This window comes from Schistocerca gregaria, chromosome 5 (genome assembly GCF_023897955.1).
Source record: "Schistocerca gregaria isolate iqSchGreg1 chromosome 5, iqSchGreg1.2, whole genome shotgun sequence".
NCBI lineage: Eukaryota > Metazoa > Arthropoda > Insecta > Orthoptera > Acrididae > Schistocerca > Schistocerca gregaria.
In genome coordinates this window covers 574,314,771-574,333,324 of record NC_064924.1, presented here as the reverse complement: position 1 = coordinate 574,333,324, position 18,554 = coordinate 574,314,771, and the positions used below count along the sequence as shown (strand labels likewise).

Sequence of the window (18,554 nt, the reverse complement as noted above, 5' to 3'; positions counted from 1 at the left end):
CTGCACGTCGCTCGGCCAACAGCGGCCTACTGCAGACCGACACTTAAGAGACACAAAATACAAATCGACATCGAGAGACAGGCCCTGTCATATGGCACTCGCGACGCATACGCTGAAATTGAATGTAAATAAAACGTCTTTTGTAGTGGGCGTCGCTCCACTGCAGTGTCACACATGGTGAATAAATAGGAAAACAGTAGAACGTCTGTGTAGGGCCATGTTTTTACCTACTGTGCCACCTGCCTGAATGTGTATAAGCATCTGTGGCATCACTCCTTCGCAGCCAAATTGCCACACTAGCTGTGTATCTCTAACAAAGTTGATGTATGTCCTCACCTCGGTGACGGATAAAACGATTTCGCCCCCGGGTGGGCTCGAACCACCAACCTTTCGGTTAACAGCCGAACGCGCTAGCCGATTGCGCCACGGAGGCGTCGACTTTGGCTCACTTGTGCAATCTATATCAACGCAATTCGTACACATTCTGCAGGAATCTCGCAGAATGGTAGCATCTGCTTATGCCCCTTCACATGGTTAACGTGCATGCACACTGTAGCGACGCTCATAAACGAATGACATTATACTACAAAATGCATACAAACCACTGTTCTGCATATGCATTCAGAAAACCTCCTAGGCCAGTAGAATACTTGTCATAGGTTGTAGAACATCCCTTTCATTCAGTGTATTGCCATGTGATAGATATTGCTCGAGGTAGCTCCGCACGTTGCAGGAAAGTTAAAAAAATGGATGCCTTCTGTGAGGTTCGAACTCACGACTCCTGGTTTACGAGACCAGTGCTCTGCCACTGAGCTAAGAAGGCGGCAGCTTTGAATTTGCGGGCTATCCCCGAATTCTCACTTCATCACACTGAATCTTGCAGCCCTCGACCAGATAATTGATTTGGCGCACTGCTGCTGCTGGGAGTGTCCACATTGCCGTTCTCCAAATCTCTCGACTGTTTCGCCCTTACGATCGGCGACGACCGTCAGGCCACCAAAAGTTTGCGGTCTGCAATTTCTTGTCCTAGTGCACAGCTTGTGGGATAACGTGGCTCGACTGCGAAATGCGCCTTTCGGCTCCACTCTCTGGCTACAGTTTGCTGTTGTTCACAGTGGCACTGGCGTTGCCCATGGGGCTTCATGTAAGGCGACTGCACGTCGCTCGGCCAACAGCGGCCTACTGCAGACCGACACTTAAGAGACACAAAATACAAATCGACATCGAGAGACAGGCCCTGTCATATGGCACTCGCGACGCATACGCTGAAATTGAATGTAAATAAAACGTCTTTTGTAGTGGGCGTCGCTCCACTGCAGTGTCACACATGGTGAATAAATAGGAAAACAGTAGAACGTCTGTGTAGGGCCATGTTTTTACCTACTGTGCCACCTGCCTGAATGTGTATAAGCATCTGTGGCATCACTCCTTCGCAGCCAAATTGCCACACTAGCTGTGTATCTCTAACAAAGTTGATGTATGTCCTCACCTCGGTGACGGATAAAACGATTTCGCCCCCGGGTGGGCTCGAACCACCAACCTTTCGGTTAACAGCCGAACGCGCTAGCCGATTGCGCCACGGAGGCGTCGACTTTGGCTCACTTGTGCAATCTATATCAACGCAATTCGTACACATTCTGCAGGAATCTCGCAGAATGGTAGCATTTGCTTATGCCCCTTCACATGGTTAACGTGCATGCACACTGTAGCGACGCTCATAAACGAATGACATTATACTACAAAATGCATACAAACCACTGTTCTGCATATGCATTCAGAAAACCTCCTAGGCCAGTAGAATACTTGTCATAGGTTGTAGAACATCCCTTTCATTCAGTGTACTGCCATGTGATAGATATTGCTCGAGGTAGCTCCGCACGTTGCAGGAAAGTTAAAAAAATGGATGCCTTCTGTGAGGTTCGAACTCACGACTCCTGGTTTACGAGACCAGTGCTCTGCCACTGAGCTAAGAAGGCGGCAGCTTTGAATTTGCGGGCTATCCCCGAATTCTCACTTCATCACACTGAATCTTGCAGCCCTCGACCAGATAATTGATTTGGCGCACTGCTGCTGCTGGGAGTGTCCACATTGCCGTTCTCCAAATCTCTCGAGTGTTTCGCCCTTACGATCGGCGACGACCGTCAGGCCACCAAAAGTTTGCGGTCTGCAATTTCTTGTCCTAGTGCACAGCTTGTGGGATAACGTGGCTCGACTGCGAAATGCGCCTTTCGGCTCCACTCTCTGGCTACAGTTTGCTGTTGTTCACAGTGGCACTGGCGTTGCCCATGGGGCTTCATGTAAGGCGACTGCACGTCGCTCGGCCAACAGCGGCCTACTGCAGACCGACACTTAAGAGACACAAAATACAAATCGACATCGAGAGACAGGCCCTGTCATATGGCACTCGCGACGCATACGCTGAAATTGAATGTAAATAAAACGTCTTTTGTAGTGGGCGTCGCTCCACTGCAGTGTCACACATGGTGAATAAATAGGAAAACAGTAGAACGTCTGAGTAGGGCCATGTTTTTACCTACTGTGCCACCTGCCTGAATGTGTATAAGCATCTGTGGCATCACTCCTTCGCAGCCAAATTGCCACACTAGCTGTGTATCTCTAACAAAGTTGATGTATGTCCTCACCTCGGTGACGGATAAAACGATTTCGCCCCCGGGTGGGCTCGAACCACCAACCTTTCGGTTAACAGCCGAACGCGCTAGCCGATTGCGCCACTGAGGCGTCGACTTTGGCTCACTTGTGCAATCTATATCAACGCAATTCGTACACATTCTGCAGGAATCTCGCAGAATGGTAGCATCTGCTTATGCCCCTTCACATGGTTAACGTGCATGCACACTGTAGCGACGCTCATAAACGAATGACATTATACTACAAAATGCATACAAACCACTGTTCTGCCTATGCATTCAGAAAACCTCCTAGGCCAGTAGAATACTTGTCATAGGTTGTAGAACATCCCTTTCATTCAGTGTACTGCCATGTGATAGATATTGCTCGAGGTAGCTCCGCACGTTGCAGGAAAGTTAAAAAAATGGATGCCTTCTGTGAGGTTCGAACTCACGACTCCTGGTTTACGAGACCAGTGCTCTACCACTGAGCTAAAAAGGCGGCAGCTTTGAATATGCGAACTATCCCCGAATTCTCACTTCATCACACTGAATCTTGCAGCCCTCGACCAGATAATTGATTTGGCGCACTGCTGCTGCTGGGAGTGTCCACATTGCCGTTCTCCAAATCTCTCGACTGTTTCGCCCTTACGATCGGCGACGACCGTCAGGCCACCAAAAGTTTGCGGTCTGCAATTTCTTGTCCTAGTGCACAGCTTGTGGGATAACGTGGCTCGACTGCGAAATGCGCCTTTCGGCTCCACTCTCTGGCTACAGTTTGCTGTTGTTCACAGTGGCACTGGCGTTGCCCATGGGGCTTCATGTAAGGCGACTGCACGTCGCTCGGCCAACAGCGGCCTACTGCAGACCGACACTTAAGAGACACAAAATACAAATCGACATCGAGAGACAGGCCCTGTCATATGGCACTCGCGAGGCATACGCTGAAATTGAATGTAAATAAAACGTCTTTTGTAGTGGGCGTCGCTCCACTGCAGTGTCACACATGGTGAATAAATAGGAAAACAGTAGAACGTCTGAGTAGGGCCATGTTTTTACCTACTGTGCCACCTGCCTGAATGTGTATAAGCATCTGTGGCATCACTCCTTCGCAGCCAAATTGCCACACTAGCTGTGTATCTCTAACAAAGTTGATGTATGTCCTCACCTCGGTGACGGATAAAGCGATTTCGCCCCCGGGTGGGCTCGAACCACCAACCTTTCGGTTAACAGCCGAACGCGCTAGCCGATTGCGCCACGGAGGCGTCGACTTTGGCTCACTTGTGCAATCTATATCAACGCAATTCGTACACATTCTGCAGGAATCTCGCAGAATGGTAGCATCTGCTTATGCCCCTTCACATGGTTAACGTGCATGCACACTGTAGCGACGCTCATAAACGAATGACATTATACTACAAAATGCATACAAACCACTGTTCTGCCTATGCATTCAGAAAACCTCCTAGGCCAGTAGAATACTTGTCATAGGTTGTAGAACATCCCTTTCATTCAGTGTACTGCCATGTGATAGATATTGCTCGAGGTAGCTCCGCACGTTGCAGGAAAGTTAAAAAAATGGATGCCTTCTGTCAGGTTCGAACTCACGACTCCTGGTTTACGAGACCAGTGCTCTACCACTGAGCTAAGAAGGCGGCAGCTTTGAATATGCGAGCTATCCCCGAATTCTCACTTCATCACACTGAATCTTGCAGCCCTCGACCAGATAATTGATTTGGCGCACTGCTGCTGCTGGGAGTGTCCACATTGCCGTTCACCAAATCTCTCGACTGTTTCGCCCTTACGATCGGCGACGACCGTCAGGCCACCAAAAGTTTGCGGTCTGCAATTTCTTGTCCTAGTGCACAGCTTGTGGGATAACGTGGCTCGACTGCGAAATGCGCCTTTCGGCTCCACTCTCTGGCTACAGTTTGCTGTTGTTCACAGTGGCACTGGCGTTGCCCATGGGGCTTCATGTAAGGCGACTGCACGTCGCTCGGCCAACAGCGGCCTACTGCAGACCGACACTTAAGAGACACAAAATACAAATCGACATCGAGAGACAGGCCCTGTCATATGGCACTCGCGACGCATACGCTGAAATTGAATGTAAATAAAACGTCTTTTGTAGTGGGCGTCGCTCCACTGCAGTGTCACACATGGTGAATAAATAGGAAAACAGTAGAACGTCTGTGTAGGGCCATGTTTTTACCTACTGTGCCACCTGCCTGAATGAGTATAAGCATCTGTGGCATCACTCCTTCGCAGCCAAATTGCCACACTAGCTGTGTATCTCTAACAAAGTTGATGTATGTCCTCACCTCGGTGACGGATAAAACGATTTCGCCCCCAGGTGGGCTCGAACCACAACCGAACGCGCTAGCCGATTGCGCCACGGAGGCGTCGACTTTGGCTCACTTGTGCAATCTATATCAACGCAATTCGTACACATTCTGCAGGAATCTCGCAGAATGGTAGCATCTGCTTATGCCCCTTCACATGGTTAACGTGCATGCACACTGTAGCGACGCTCATAAACGAATGACATTATACTACAAAATGCATACAAACCACTGTTCTGCCTATGCATTCAGAAAACCTCCTAGGCCAGTAGAATACTTGTCATAGGTTGTAGAACATCCCTTTCATTCAGTGTACTGCCATGTGATAGATATTGCTCGAGGTAGCTCCGCACGTTGCAGGAAAGTTAAAAAAATGGATGCCTTCTGTGAGGTTCGAACTCACGATTCCTGGTTTACGAGACCAGTGCTCTACCACTGAGCTAAGAAGTCGGCAGCTTTGAATATGCGAGCTATCCCCGAATTCTCACTTCATCACACTGAATCTTGCAGCCCTCGACCAGATAATTGATTTGGCGCACTGCTGCTGCTGGGAGTGTCCACATTGCCGTTCACCAAATCTCTCGACTGTTTCGCCCTTACGATCGGCGACGACCGTCAGGCCACCAAAAGTTTGCGGTCTGCAATTTCTTGTCCTAGTGCACAGCTTGTGGGATAACGTGGCTCGACTGCGAAATGCGCCTTTCGGCTCCACTCTCTGGCTACAGTTTGCTGTTGTTCACAGTGGCACTGGCGTTGCCCATGGGGCTTCATGTAAGGCGACTGCACGTCGCTCGGCCAACAGCGGCCTACTGCAGACCGACACTTAAGAGACACAAAATACAAATCGACATCGAGAGACAGGCCCTGTCATATGGCACTCGCGACGCATACGCTGAAATTGAATGTAAATGAAACGTCTTTTGTAGTGGGCGTCGCTCCACTGCAGTGTCACACATGGTGAATAAATAGGAAAACAGTAGAACGTCTGTGTAGGGCCATGTTTTTACCTACTGTGCCACCTGCCTGAATGTGTATAAGCATCTGTGGCATCACTCCTTCGCAGCCAAATTGCCACACTAGCTGTGTATCTCTAACAAAGTTGATGTATGTCCTCACCTCGGTGACGGATAAAACGATTTCGCCCCCGGGTGGGCTCGAACCACCAACCTATCGGTTAACAGCCGAACGCGCTAGCCGATTGCGCCACGGAGGCGTCGACTTTGGCTCACTTGTGCAATCTATATCAACGCAATTCGTACACATTCTGCAGGAATCTCGCAGAATGGTAGCATCTGCTTATGCCCCTTCACATGGTTAACGTGCATGCACACTGTAGCGACGCTCATAAACGAATGACATTATACTACAAAATGCATACAAACCACTGTTCTGCCTATGCATTCAGAAAACCTCCTAGGCCAGTAGAATACTTGTCATAGGTTGTAGAACATCCCTTTCATTCAGTGTACTGCCATGTGATAGATATTGCTCGAGGTAGCTCCGCACGTTGTAGGAAAGTTAAAAAAATGGATGCCTTCTGTGAGGTTCGAACTCACGACTCCTGGTTTACGAGACCAGTGCTCTACCACTGAGCTAAGAAGTCGGCAGCTTCGAATATGCGTCTATCCCCGAATTCTCACTTCATCACACTGAATCTTGCAGCCCTCGACCAGATAATTGATTTGGCGCACTGCTGCTGCTGGGAGTGTCCACATTGCCGTTCACCAAATCTCTCGAGTGTTTCGCCCTTACGATCGGCGACGACCGTCAGGCCACCAAAAGTTTGCGGGCTGCAATTTCTTGTCCTAGTGCACAGCTTGTGGGATAACGTGGCTCGACTGCGAAATGCGCCTTTCGGCTCCACTCTCTGGCTACAGTTTGCTGTTGTTCACAGTGGCACTGGCGTTGCCCATGGGGCTTCATGTAAGGCGACTGCACGTCGCTCGGCCAACAGCGGCCTACTGCAGACCGACACTTAAGAGACACAAAATACAAATCGACATCGAGAGACAGGCCCTGTCATATGGCACTCGCGACGCATACGCTGAAATTGAATGTAAATGAAACGTCTTTTGTAGTGGGCGTCGCTCCACTGCAGTGTCACACATGGTGAATAAATAGGAAAACAGTAGAACGTCTGTGTAGGGCCATGTTTTTACCTACTGTGCCACCTGCCTGAATGTGTATAAGCATCTGTGGCATCACTCCTTCGCAGCCAAATTGCCACACTAGCTGTGTATCTCTAACAAAGTTGATGTATGTCCTCACCTCGGTGACGGATAAAACGATTTCGCCCCCGGGTGGGCTCGAACCACCAACCTTTCGGTTAACAGCCGAACGCGCTAGCCGATTGCGCCACGGAGGCGTCGACTTTAGCTCACTTGTGCAATCTATATCAACGCAATTCGTACACATTCTGCAGGAATCTCGCAGAATGGTAGCATCTGCTTATGCCCCTTCACATGGTTAACGTGCATGCACACTGTAGCGACGCTCATAAACGAATGACATTATACTACAAAATGCATACAAACCACTGTTCTGCCTATGCATTCAGAAAACCTCCTAGGCCAGTAGAATACTTGTCATAGGTTGTAGAACATCCCTTTCATTCAGTGTACTGCCATGTGATAGATATTGCTCGAGGTAGCTCCGCACGTTGCAGGAAAGTTAAAAAAATGGATGCCTTCTGTTAGGTTCGAACTCACGACTCCTGGTTTACGAGACCAGTGCTCTACCACTGAGCTAAGAAGGCGGCAGCTTTGAATTTGCGGGCTATCCCCGAATTCTCACTTCATCACACTGAATCTTGCAGCCCTCGACCAGATAATTGATTTGGCGCACTGCTGCTGCTGGGAGTGTCCACATTGCCGTTCACCAAATCTCTCGACTGTTTCGCTCTTACGATCGGCGACGACCGTCAGGCCACCAAAAGTTTGCGGTCTGCAATTTCTTGTCCTAGTGCACAGCTTGTGGGATAACGTGGCTCGATTGCGAAATGCGCCTTTCGGCTCCACTCTCTGGCTACAGTTTGCTGTTGTTCACAGTGGCACTGGCGTTGCCCATGGGGCTTCATGTAAGGCGACTGCACGTCGCTCGGCCAACAGCGGCCTACTGCAGACCGACACTTAAGAGACACAAAATACAAATCGACATCGAGAGACAGGCCCTGTCATATGGCACCCGCGACGCATACGCTGAAATTGAATGTAAATAAAACGTCTTTTGTAGTGGGCGTCGCTCCACTGCAGTGTCACACATGGTGAATAAATAGGAAAACAGTAGAACGTTTGTGTAGGGCCATGTTTTTACCTACTGTGCCACCTGCCTGAATGTGTATAAGCATCTGTGGCATCACTCCTTCGCAGCCAAATTGCCACACTAGCTGTGTATCTCTAACAAAGTTGATGTATGTCCTCACCTCGGTGACGGATAAAACGATTTCGCCCCCGGGTGGGCTCGAACCACCAACCTTTCGGTTAACAGCCGAACGCGCTAGCCGATTGCGCCACGGAGGCGTCGACTTTAGCTCACTTGTGCAATCTATATCAACGCAATTCGTACACATTCTGCAGGAATCTCGCAGAATGGTAGCATCTGCTTATGCCCCTTCACATGGTTAACGTGCATGCACACTGTAGCGACGCTCATAAACGAATGACATTATACTACAAAATGCATACAAACCACTGTTCTGCCTATGCATTCAGAAAACCTCCTAGGCCAGTAGAATACTTGTCATAGGTTGTAGAACATCCCTTTCATTCAGTGTACTGCCATGTGATAGATATTGCTCGAGGTAGCTCCGCACGTTGCAGGAAAGTTAAAAAAATGGATGCCTTCTGTCAGGTTCGAACTCAAGACTCCTGATTTACGAGACCAGTGCTCTACCACTGAGCTAAGAAGACGGCAGCTTTGAATTTGCGGGTTATCCCCGAATTCTCACTTCATCACACTGAATCTTGCAGCCCTCGACCAGATAATTGATTTGGCGCACTGCTGCTGCTGGGAGTGTCCACATTGCCGTTCTCCAAATCTCTCGACTGTTTCGCCCTTACGATCGGCGACGACCGTCAGGCCACCAAAAGTTTGCGGTCTGCAATTTCTTGTCCTAGTGCACAGCTTGTGGGATAACGTGGCTCGACTGCGAAATGCGCCTTTCGGCTCCACTCTCTGGCTACAGTTTGCTGTTGTTCACAGTGGCACTGGCGTTGCCCATGGGGCTTCATGTAAGGCGACTGCACGTCGCTCGGCCAACAGCGGCCTACTGCAGACCGACACTTAAGAGACACAAAATACAAATCGACATCGAGAGACAGGCCCTGTCATATGGCACTCGCGACGCATACGCTGAAATTGAATGTAAATGAAACGTCTTTTGTAGTGGGCGTCGCTCCACTGCAGTGTCACACATGGTGAATAAATAGGAAAACAGTAGAACGTCTGTGTAGGGCCATGTTTTTACCTACTGTGCCACCTGCCTGAATGTGTATAAGCATCTGTGGCATCACTCCTTCGCAGCCAAATTGCCACACTAGCTGTGTATCTCTAACAAAGTTGATGTATGTCCTCACCTCGGTGACGGATAAAACGATTTCGCCCCCGGGTGGGCTCGAACCACCAACCTTTCGGTTAACAGCCGAACGCGCTAGCCGATTGCGCCACGGAGGCGTCGACTTTAGCTCACTTGTGCAATCTATATCAACGCAATTCGTACACATTCTGCAGGAATCTCGCAGAATGGTAGCATCTGCTTATGCCCCTTCACATGGTTAACGTGCATGCACACTGTAGCGACGCTCATAAACGAATGACATTATACTACAAAATGCATACAAACCACTGTTCTGCCTATGCATTCAGAAAACCTCCTAGGCCAGTAGAATACTTGTCATAGGTTGTAGAACATCCCTTTCATTCAGTGTACTGCCATGTGATAGATATTGCTCGAGGTAGCTCCGCACGTTGCAGGAAAGTTAAAAAAATGGATGCCTTCTGTCAGGTTCGAACTCACGACTCCTGGTTTACGAGACCAGTGCTCTACCACTGAGCTAAAAAGGCGGCAGCTTTGAATTTGCGGGCTATCCCCGAATTCTCACTTCATCACACTGAATCTTGCAGCCCTCGACCAGATAATTGATTTGGCGCACTGCTGCTGCTGGGAGTGTCCACATTGCCGTTCACCAAATCTCTCGACTGTTTCGCTCTTACGATCGGCGACGACCGTCAGGCCACCAAAAGTTTGCGGTCTGCAATTTCTTGTCCTAGTGCACAGCTTGTGGGATAACGTGGCTCGACTGCGAAATGCGCCTTTCGGCTCCACTCTCTGGCTACAGTTTGCTGTTGTTCACAGTGGCACTGGCGTTGCCCATGGGGCTTCATGTAAGGCGACTGCACGTCGCTTGGCCAACAGCGGCCTACTGCAGACCGACACTTAAGAGACACAAAATACAAATCGACATCGAGAGACAGGCCCTGTCATATGGCACTCGCGACGCATACGCTGAAATTGGATGTAAATAAAACGTCTTTTGTAGTGGGCGTCGCTCCACTGCAGTGTCACACATGGTGAATAAATAGGAAAACAGTAGAACGTCTGTGTAGGGCCATGTTTTTACCTACTGTGCCACCTGCCTGAATGTGTATAAGCATCTGTGGCATCACTCCTTCGCAGCCAAATTGCCACACTAGCTGTGTATCTCTAACAAAGTTGATGTATGTCCTCACCTCGGTGACGGATAAAACGATTTCGCCCCCGGGTGGGCTCGAACCACCAACCTTTCGGTTAACAGCCGAACGCGCTAGCCGATTGCGCCACGGAGGCGTCGACTTTAGATCACTTGTGCAATCTATATCAACGCAATTCGTACACATTCTGCAGGAATCTCGCAGAATGGTAGCATCTGCTTATGCCCCTTCACATGGTTAACGTGCATGCACACTGTAGCGACGCTCATAAACGAATGACATTATACTACAAAATGCATACAAACCACTGTTCTGCCTATGCATTCAGAAAACCTCCTAGGCCAGTAGAATACTTGTCATAGGTTGTAGAACATCCCTTTCATTCAGTGTACTGCCATGTGATAGATATTGCTCGAGGTAGCTCCGCACGTTGCAGGAAAGTTAAAAAAATGGATGCCTTCTGTGAGGTTCGAACTCACGACTCCTGGTTTACGAGACCAGTGCTCTACCACTGAGCTAAGAAGGCGGCAGCTTTGAATTTGCGGGCTATCCCCGAATTCTCACTTCATCACACTGAATCTTGCAGCCCTCGACCAGATAATTGATTTGGCGCACTGCTGCTGCTGGGAGTGTCCACATTGCCGTTCACCAAATCTCTCGACTGTTTCGCTCTTACGATCGGCGACGACCGTCAGGCCACCAAAAGTTTGCGGTCTGCAATTTCTTGTCCTAGTGCACAGCTTGTGGGATAACGTGGCTCGACTGCGAAATGCGCCTTTCGGCTCCACTCTCTGGCTACAGTTTGCTGTTGTTCACAGTGGCACTGGCGTTGCCCATGGGGCTTCATGTAAGGCGACTGCACGTCGCTCGGCCAACAGCGGCCTACTGCAGACCGACACTTAAGAGACACAAAATACAAATCGACATCGAGAGACAGGCCCTGTCATATGGCACTCGCGACGCATACGCTGAAATTGGATGTAAATAAAACGTCTTTTGTAGTGGGCGTCGCTCCACTGCAGTGTCACACATGGTGAATAAATAGGAAAACAGTAGAACGTCTGTGTAGGGCCATGTTTTTACCTACTGTGCCACCTGCCTGAATGTGTGTAAGCATCTGTGGCATCACTCCTTCGCAGCCAAATTGCCACACTAGCTGTGTATCTCTAACAAAGTTGATGTATGTCCTCACCTCGGTGACGGATAAAACGATTTCGCCCCCGGGTGGGCTCGAACCACCAACCTTTCGGTTAACAGCCGAACGCGCTAGCCGATTGCGCCACGGAGGCGTCGACTTTGGCTCACTTGTGCAATCTATATCAACGCAATTCGTACACATTCTGCAGGAATCTCGCAGAATGGTAGCATCTGCTTATGCCCCTTCACATGGTTAACGTGCATGCACACTGTAGCGACGCTCATAAACGAATGACATTATACTACAAAATGCATACAAACCACTGTTCTGCCTATGCATTCAGAAAACCTCCTAGGCCAGTAGAATACTTGTCATAGGTTGTAGAACATCCCTTTCATTCAGTGTACTGCCATGTGATAGATATTGCTCGAGGTAGCTCCGCACGTTGCAGGAAAGTTAAAAAAATTTATGCCTTCTGTCAGGTTCGAACTCACGACTCCTGGTTTACGAGACCAGTGCTCTACCACTGAGCTAAGAAGGCGGCAGCTTTGAATATGCGAGCTATCCCCGAATTCTCACTTCATCACACTGAATCTTGCAGCCCTCGACCAGATAATTGATTTGGCGCACTGCTGCTGCTGGAAGTGTCCACATTGCCGTTCACCAAATCTCTCGAGTGTTTCGCCCTTACGATCGGCGACGACCGTCAGGCCACCAAAAGTTTACGGTCTGCAATTTCTTGTCCTAGTGCACAGCTTGTGGGATAACGTGGCTCGACTGCGAAATGCGCCTTTCGGCTCCACTCTCTGGCTACAGTTTGCTGTTGTTCACAGTGGCACTGGCGTTGCCCATGGGGCTTCATGTAAGGCGACTGCACGTCGCTCGGCCAACAGCGGCCTACTGCAGACCGACACTTAAGAGACACAAAATACAAATCGACATCGAGAGACAGGCCCTGTCATATGGCACTCGCGACGCATACGCTGAAATTGAATGTAAATAAAACGTCTTTTGTAGTGGGCGTCGCTCCACTGCAGTGTCACACATGGTGAATAAATAGGAAAACAGTAGAACGTCTGTGTAGGGCCATGTTTTTACCTACTGTGCCACCTGCCTGAATGTGTATAAGCATCTGTGGCATCACTCCTTCGCAGCCAAATTGCCACACTAGCTGTGTATCTCTAACAAAGTTGATGTATGTCCTCACCTCGGTGACGGATAAAACGATTTCGCCCCCGGGTGGGCTCGAACCACCAACCTTTCGGTTAACAGCCAAACGCGCTAGCCGATTGCGCCACGGAGGCGTCGACTTTGGCTCACTTGTGCAATCTATATCAACGCAATTCGTACACATTCTGCAGGAATCTCGCAGAATGGTAGCATCTGCTTATGCCCCTTCACATGGTTAACGTGCATGCACACTGTAGCGACGCTCATAAACGAATGACATTATACTACAAAATGCATACAAACCACTGTTCTGCCTATGCATTCAGAAAACCTCCTAGGCCAGTAGAATACTTGTCATAGGTTGTAGAACATCCCTTTCATTCAGTGTACTGCCATGTGATAGATATTGCTCGAGGTAGTTCCGCACGTTGCAGGAAAGTTAAAAAAATGGATGCCTTCTGTGAGGTTCGAACTCACGACTCCTGGTTTACGAGACCAGTGCTCTACCACTGAGCTAAGAAGACGGCAGCTTTGAATTTGCGGGCTATCCCCGAATTCTCACTTCATCACACTGAATCTTGCAGCCCTCGACCAGATAATTGATTTGGCGCACTGCTGCTGCTGGAAGTGTCCGCATTGCCGTTCACCAAATCTCTCGACTGTTTCGCCCTTACGATCGGCGACGACCGTCAGGCCACCAAAAGTTTGCGGTCTGCAATTTCTTGTCCTAGTGCACAGCTTGTGGGATAACGTGGCTCGACTGCGAAATGCGCCTTTCGGCTCCACTCTCTGGCTACAGTTTGCTGTTGTTCACAGTGGCACTGGCGTTGCCCATGGGGCTTCATGTAAGGCGACTGCACGTCGCTCGGCCAACAGCGGCCTACTGCAGACCGACACTTAAGAGACACAAAATACAAATCGACATCGAGAGACAGGCCCTGTCATATGGCACTCGCGACGCATACGCTGAAATTGAATGTAAATAAAACGTCTTTTGTAGTGGGCGTCGCTCCACTGCAGTGTCACACATGGTGAATAAATAGGAAAACAGTAGAACGTCTGTGTAGGGCCATGTTTTTACCTACTGTGCCACCTGCCTGAATGTGTGTAAGCATCTGTGGCATCACTCCTTCGCAGCCAAATTGCCACACTAGCTGTGTATCTCTAACAAAGTTGATGTATGTCCTCACCTCGGTGACGGATAAAACGATTTCGCCCCCGGGTGGGCTCGAACCACCAACCTTTCGGTTAACAGCCGAACGCGCTAGCCGATTGCGCCACGGAGGCGTCGACTTTGGCTCACTTGTGCAATCTATATCAACGCAATTCGTACACATTCTGCAGGAATCTCGCAGAATGGTAGCATCTGCTTATGCCCCTTCACATGGTTAACGTGCATGCACACTGTAGCGACGCTCATAAACGAATGACATTATACTACAAAATGCATACAAACCACTGTTCTGCCTATGCATTCAGAAAACCTCCTAGGCCAGTAGAATACTTGTCATAGGTTGTAGAACATCCCTTTCATTCAGTGTACTGCCATGTGATAGATATTGCTCGAGGTAGCTCCACACGTTGCAGGAAAGTTAAAAAAATGGATGCCTTCTGTGAGGTTCGAACTCACGACTCCTGGTTTACGAGACCAGTGCTCTAACCACTTTTTTTTTTTTTTTTTTTTTTGTAGCGGTTATCACGTCTGCCTAACAGGCAGAAGGTCTCCGTTTCGATTCCGGGCGTAATCACTTTTTCGTCGCACTCAACAAGACACTTGCTACAATCTCTACTGTGAACATTTAAATCAATTTCAAACGTCCAACCACCAGGCTGCAGATGGCTCAAATGATACGTGAAACTCTTTCAGAACCGGCTACTTGGTTTTTGTGCTTACCTGGAGGGCAGGAAATGCGCGGAACAGCCGCCGGCATGCCGGTAGTCGCCACACGTTTGCACAAAACGCAAGGGCTCGTCCGGGATTTGAACCCGGGACCTCCTGCACCCGAAGCAGGAATCATACCCCTTTTTTTTTTCTCTTTTTTTTGGAGACCGATGCCTTATCCATTTTTTTTTTTTTTTTTTTTTTTCATCACAGATACTGTTTGCTATACGGCCACGACGCGCAACTGATTTCCAAAATTTATCTTTCTCGTGTTAGGATGGAACTTACGACTCCTGGTTTATTAGACCAGTGCTCTACCACTTTTTTTTTTTTTTTTTTTTTTTTTTTTTAGTATTACTTGATATGCCATTGTTTAAAATTTAGGGGTGACACTCAGATTCAGGCCTGCGGAAACAAAGCGGGCAGGGGTCGAAACCCGAGGCCTGGCCACGATGACTCCACCGTCCTGTTTCCGAATGGCACCTGTACTACGGCGTCGTACTTTCCCCTACTGTCGCTGTTCTTGGTCTCGCGTTTGTTTTTCTTGTTCGTCCTAAATATCCACGAAAACTTCAGTCCAGGTTTAGAAAAGTAGTTTACAGAAAGGTGGCAAATCCAGAAACAGTATATAGGAAATCGGCTAACACAGGCGACCTTAGCCAACACCCTCCCTTTCAAATGTCAGGCTAAGCATATTTGCAAAATCTTCACGGAGTCCTGGCATGCGCAATCGGTTCCAGTAAGCAGTAAGAATGTACTGTCGAAACGTAAGGTGTTCATCCTCTTCATGACAACTAATAACAAAATGTACGAAGTGTCCAAGCAACCACATAACGGTATTGAGCTTCGTTCGCGGATAAAAGGAAGAATCGGGCCGTACGATGATGTCAATGGTGTAAGCGGTTTCGGCAGTCCTGGTGACAAAAGCCAGTTGTTTCCTGAGCCAAATCCAATTAGCAAGGTGCCCACTGCAGGTGAATCGATGCTCAAGTGTGTCCTGGAGACCACACCGAGTGCAATTGACCGTGTCAGAAAGACCAATACGGTGCAGTCGTACGTTGGTGGGGACCAAACCATTAACTACCCTACACCACGTGGACGCCACAGCCATAGTGAGGATCGGCAGACTAACATTCCTCCAGACGTTCTTCCAGGACACTGATGGAGACGCCAGTTCGATTGGATTGGGACCAGCCAGCCCCTCCCAACGGGCAATCAAGCTCTTGGTCGTTGGCACCGGTCGTCGCAAGAAGACGTCACCGAGGTAACTAACCGCAATATAAAATTCCCGGACGTGTTTCAACTTAAAATTGAGGCGACCGACGTCGACAGGTGGAGCAAGGCTCTTCGGGCGCACAACAGTAAAAAGTCTGGATGTAATTGAAGTCACTTCTTGCGTAACAATGAGAGTCGTACGGCGGACGTACAAGGCAGATGCCTTGCGAGTAATGTCAGTGAGGCCCAAGCCTCCGGAGGTACGCGGTTTCGTCATAACCTCGTAACGCAACTTGAATAGATGACCCTTCCATATAAACCTGCTAGACAATTGGCGCAACCTTTTCGCAACCATAATGGGAAGTGGGAACAGCTGAGCAACATAATAGGCTTTACATAACACGTATGTGTCTAAAATTCTGATTTTTTGCAAAATGGTAGCAGAGCGCTGCTCATGGACCATCAGAGCCCCCTGTATCTTCTCGGTGACAGATTTCCAATTAAGAGTTGCCATTTTTATAGGACACCGATCAATGGTAATCCCCAATGACGTATGGCGATCGACAAAAGTGGCCCAAGGAACATCAGCATCGCGAAACCCTCGAATATCAAGGAACTTACACTTACCCTGATTAAGACGCGCTCCAGAGACACAACAGTATGCATCGACTGCCCCTTTCAACAATGTGATATCATCACGTTGACGGAGGAGAACAACGACATCGTCCGCGTACGCCTTAACAGTGAGCTTCCCACCAGAGAGGGTCATACCCTGAAGCTTGAAAGCAAGAGTCCGAAGCAGCGGTTCCAGGGACAATATGAATAGCGACATAGAGAGCGGACTACCCTGAGGTACCCCTCGGCGGATAGCAAAGGGCGGTGTCAGCTGCCCATTGACTGACACCCGAGCAGTTATTCCCCTATACAAATTACCAAGAACACCACGTGATGAAGCGTTAAAACCTATTGTATCTAAAACATGATCTAAAAACACATGACTGACGTGATCAAAAGCCTTATAAAAATCGAGGAAAGCAAAGGCACAATGAACGTTTGTAACCGCCGCAACCGAGACAACATCCCGATATTCGGCTACTGGGGTCAGAATGGATCTACCAGGAAAACAACATTGATGTGCATAAATCACACCCCGAAGCAGTGAAGACAATCGACTATTGGGTGCTCTAGCAGCTGTCTTGTAATCAAAGTTCAGCAATGTGAGCGGACGAAGATTGGCAGTAGATAAACGGCCAGCGGACTTCGGAATTAAAACAATTTTCCCTACTTTAAAATCGGCAGGCACATCCATCCCCCTGACAATCTCATTTAAAATCTGCGTAAAAGTGCCACCCAAAAGAGGCCAAAAACGGAGATAAAATTCTTTAGGCAGGCCGTCTGGACCCGGCGATTTACCGGACGGAGAGTGAGCAATAAAATCAAAAACATCATCTACCTGCAACTCCCGGAGAAAGTCGCCGTTCGCGTCAGGCGTGATCGTCGCAGGAAGATCCTCAAGGACATCATCAGAAAGTGACGCACCAGAATCATCGGCAGAATAGAGATTAGCGTAATACTGATGAAGAGCACGAGTCATATCCTCCTGTGCAATAAGCTGTCGTCCATCATCCACCATAAGAGAAGAGATGAAGGAGCGACGACGTCGAGTCTGATGCCGCAGCAGGTGGTACAAAGAAGTCAGTTCACCTTCAACAAGAGAGTGAGGTTTCGACTTTACTCGCAGACCATCCAACTGTCGTCGTTTGAGGGTCAAGAGTTTGGCTTTAATACGACGAACATCATGAATCCGCAGAGGAGAAGGACCCGCAGCGTCATACAGTTCACGCAGGACAGAGTAGTAAAATTCATACGTGTACTTAAAATCACGCGCCCTTGCGGCACAGTAAAAAATCAAAGTCTGACGAATCTTGGGCTTGGCAAAAGCAGTCCACCAAACGAGCAAGGAGGGGTAACGCGGGACGGAGCGAAGACATCGCTCCCACACGGCACTTACAACTTCATCAATGGCACTGTCGGCAAGGTGGGAAACATTTAACATCCACTGGGAACGATAAAGTTTTGCTGGTTGGTGACGAAGATTTACAGTTGCAGTAAAAGCACAATGGTCAGAAAAACTAGTAGGAATAACATCGACAGAAAGAATGTTATCACATAAAAAATCAGAGAAGTAGAATCTGTCGAGTCTACTGCATGAGGACGCGGTAAAATACGTAAATTTCACCAGGGTTGGATATTTGTGTTCCCAAACATCACGCAGGTGCATCGTACGAACCAAGTCATGTAAATCTCGGCAATAATTAAAATTGGGGGACTGGTCTTCAGGGCGTAAAACACAATTAAAATCGCCTCCGAGCAGGAGACTCCGAGGACTCTTGCGCAAAAGATAAATAAGCTCTTCCTTATAAAAGCGCGATCGAGCCACAGTGCGACCCGAACCAGAGGGGGCATACAAAACAACTAGGTGGAGATCAAAA

General features: G+C 48.8%; 23 non-coding genes across 23 annotated transcripts; all 23 read right to left on the bottom strand.

Annotated features, from left to right (window-relative positions):
- Window positions 1–359: 359 nt before the first annotated feature.
- Trnan-guu (transfer RNA asparagine (anticodon GUU)) lies at window positions 360–433 on the bottom strand. Its single transcript has one exon. It is a non-coding gene; the product is annotated as a tRNA-Asn (tRNA).
- A 318-nt stretch (window positions 434–751) lies between these two features.
- Trnat-cgu (transfer RNA threonine (anticodon CGU)) lies at window positions 752–823 on the bottom strand. The gene has a single exon. It is a non-coding gene; the product is annotated as a tRNA-Thr (tRNA).
- Window positions 824–1,512: 689 nt separating this feature from the next.
- Window positions 1,513–1,586, bottom strand: Trnan-guu (transfer RNA asparagine (anticodon GUU)). Its single transcript has one exon. It is a non-coding gene; the product is annotated as a tRNA-Asn (tRNA).
- A 318-nt stretch (window positions 1,587–1,904) lies between these two features.
- On the bottom strand, window positions 1,905–1,976 carry Trnat-cgu (transfer RNA threonine (anticodon CGU)). The gene has a single exon. It is a non-coding gene; the product is annotated as a tRNA-Thr (tRNA).
- A 689-nt stretch (window positions 1,977–2,665) lies between these two features.
- Trnan-guu (transfer RNA asparagine (anticodon GUU)) lies at window positions 2,666–2,739 on the bottom strand. Its single transcript has one exon. It is a non-coding gene; the product is annotated as a tRNA-Asn (tRNA).
- Window positions 2,740–3,057: 318 nt separating this feature from the next.
- On the bottom strand, window positions 3,058–3,129 carry Trnat-cgu (transfer RNA threonine (anticodon CGU)). The gene has a single exon. It is a non-coding gene; the product is annotated as a tRNA-Thr (tRNA).
- A 689-nt stretch (window positions 3,130–3,818) lies between these two features.
- Window positions 3,819–3,892, bottom strand: Trnan-guu (transfer RNA asparagine (anticodon GUU)). Its single transcript has one exon. It is a non-coding gene; the product is annotated as a tRNA-Asn (tRNA).
- A 318-nt stretch (window positions 3,893–4,210) lies between these two features.
- Window positions 4,211–4,282, bottom strand: Trnat-cgu (transfer RNA threonine (anticodon CGU)). The gene has a single exon. It is a non-coding gene; the product is annotated as a tRNA-Thr (tRNA).
- Window positions 4,283–5,347: 1,065 nt separating this feature from the next.
- Window positions 5,348–5,419, bottom strand: Trnat-cgu (transfer RNA threonine (anticodon CGU)). The gene has a single exon. It is a non-coding gene; the product is annotated as a tRNA-Thr (tRNA).
- A 689-nt stretch (window positions 5,420–6,108) lies between these two features.
- Window positions 6,109–6,182, bottom strand: Trnan-guu (transfer RNA asparagine (anticodon GUU)). The gene has a single exon. It is a non-coding gene; the product is annotated as a tRNA-Asn (tRNA).
- Window positions 6,183–6,500: 318 nt separating this feature from the next.
- Window positions 6,501–6,572, bottom strand: Trnat-cgu (transfer RNA threonine (anticodon CGU)). The gene has a single exon. It is a non-coding gene; the product is annotated as a tRNA-Thr (tRNA).
- A 688-nt stretch (window positions 6,573–7,260) lies between these two features.
- Window positions 7,261–7,334, bottom strand: Trnan-guu (transfer RNA asparagine (anticodon GUU)). Its single transcript has one exon. It is a non-coding gene; the product is annotated as a tRNA-Asn (tRNA).
- Window positions 7,335–7,652: 318 nt separating this feature from the next.
- On the bottom strand, window positions 7,653–7,724 carry Trnat-cgu (transfer RNA threonine (anticodon CGU)). Its single transcript has one exon. It is a non-coding gene; the product is annotated as a tRNA-Thr (tRNA).
- Window positions 7,725–8,413: 689 nt separating this feature from the next.
- Window positions 8,414–8,487, bottom strand: Trnan-guu (transfer RNA asparagine (anticodon GUU)). Its single transcript has one exon. It is a non-coding gene; the product is annotated as a tRNA-Asn (tRNA).
- A 1,079-nt stretch (window positions 8,488–9,566) lies between these two features.
- Trnan-guu (transfer RNA asparagine (anticodon GUU)) lies at window positions 9,567–9,640 on the bottom strand. The gene has a single exon. It is a non-coding gene; the product is annotated as a tRNA-Asn (tRNA).
- Window positions 9,641–9,958: 318 nt separating this feature from the next.
- Window positions 9,959–10,030, bottom strand: Trnat-cgu (transfer RNA threonine (anticodon CGU)). The gene has a single exon. It is a non-coding gene; the product is annotated as a tRNA-Thr (tRNA).
- A 689-nt stretch (window positions 10,031–10,719) lies between these two features.
- Trnan-guu (transfer RNA asparagine (anticodon GUU)) lies at window positions 10,720–10,793 on the bottom strand. The gene has a single exon. It is a non-coding gene; the product is annotated as a tRNA-Asn (tRNA).
- Window positions 10,794–11,111: 318 nt separating this feature from the next.
- On the bottom strand, window positions 11,112–11,183 carry Trnat-cgu (transfer RNA threonine (anticodon CGU)). Its single transcript has one exon. It is a non-coding gene; the product is annotated as a tRNA-Thr (tRNA).
- Window positions 11,184–11,872: 689 nt separating this feature from the next.
- Trnan-guu (transfer RNA asparagine (anticodon GUU)) lies at window positions 11,873–11,946 on the bottom strand. Its single transcript has one exon. It is a non-coding gene; the product is annotated as a tRNA-Asn (tRNA).
- A 318-nt stretch (window positions 11,947–12,264) lies between these two features.
- On the bottom strand, window positions 12,265–12,336 carry Trnat-cgu (transfer RNA threonine (anticodon CGU)). Its single transcript has one exon. It is a non-coding gene; the product is annotated as a tRNA-Thr (tRNA).
- A 689-nt stretch (window positions 12,337–13,025) lies between these two features.
- Trnan-guu (transfer RNA asparagine (anticodon GUU)) lies at window positions 13,026–13,099 on the bottom strand. Its single transcript has one exon. It is a non-coding gene; the product is annotated as a tRNA-Asn (tRNA).
- A 318-nt stretch (window positions 13,100–13,417) lies between these two features.
- On the bottom strand, window positions 13,418–13,489 carry Trnat-cgu (transfer RNA threonine (anticodon CGU)). The gene has a single exon. It is a non-coding gene; the product is annotated as a tRNA-Thr (tRNA).
- Window positions 13,490–14,178: 689 nt separating this feature from the next.
- Window positions 14,179–14,252, bottom strand: Trnan-guu (transfer RNA asparagine (anticodon GUU)). Its single transcript has one exon. It is a non-coding gene; the product is annotated as a tRNA-Asn (tRNA).
- Between the last annotated feature and the right edge of the window lie 4,302 nt (window positions 14,253–18,554).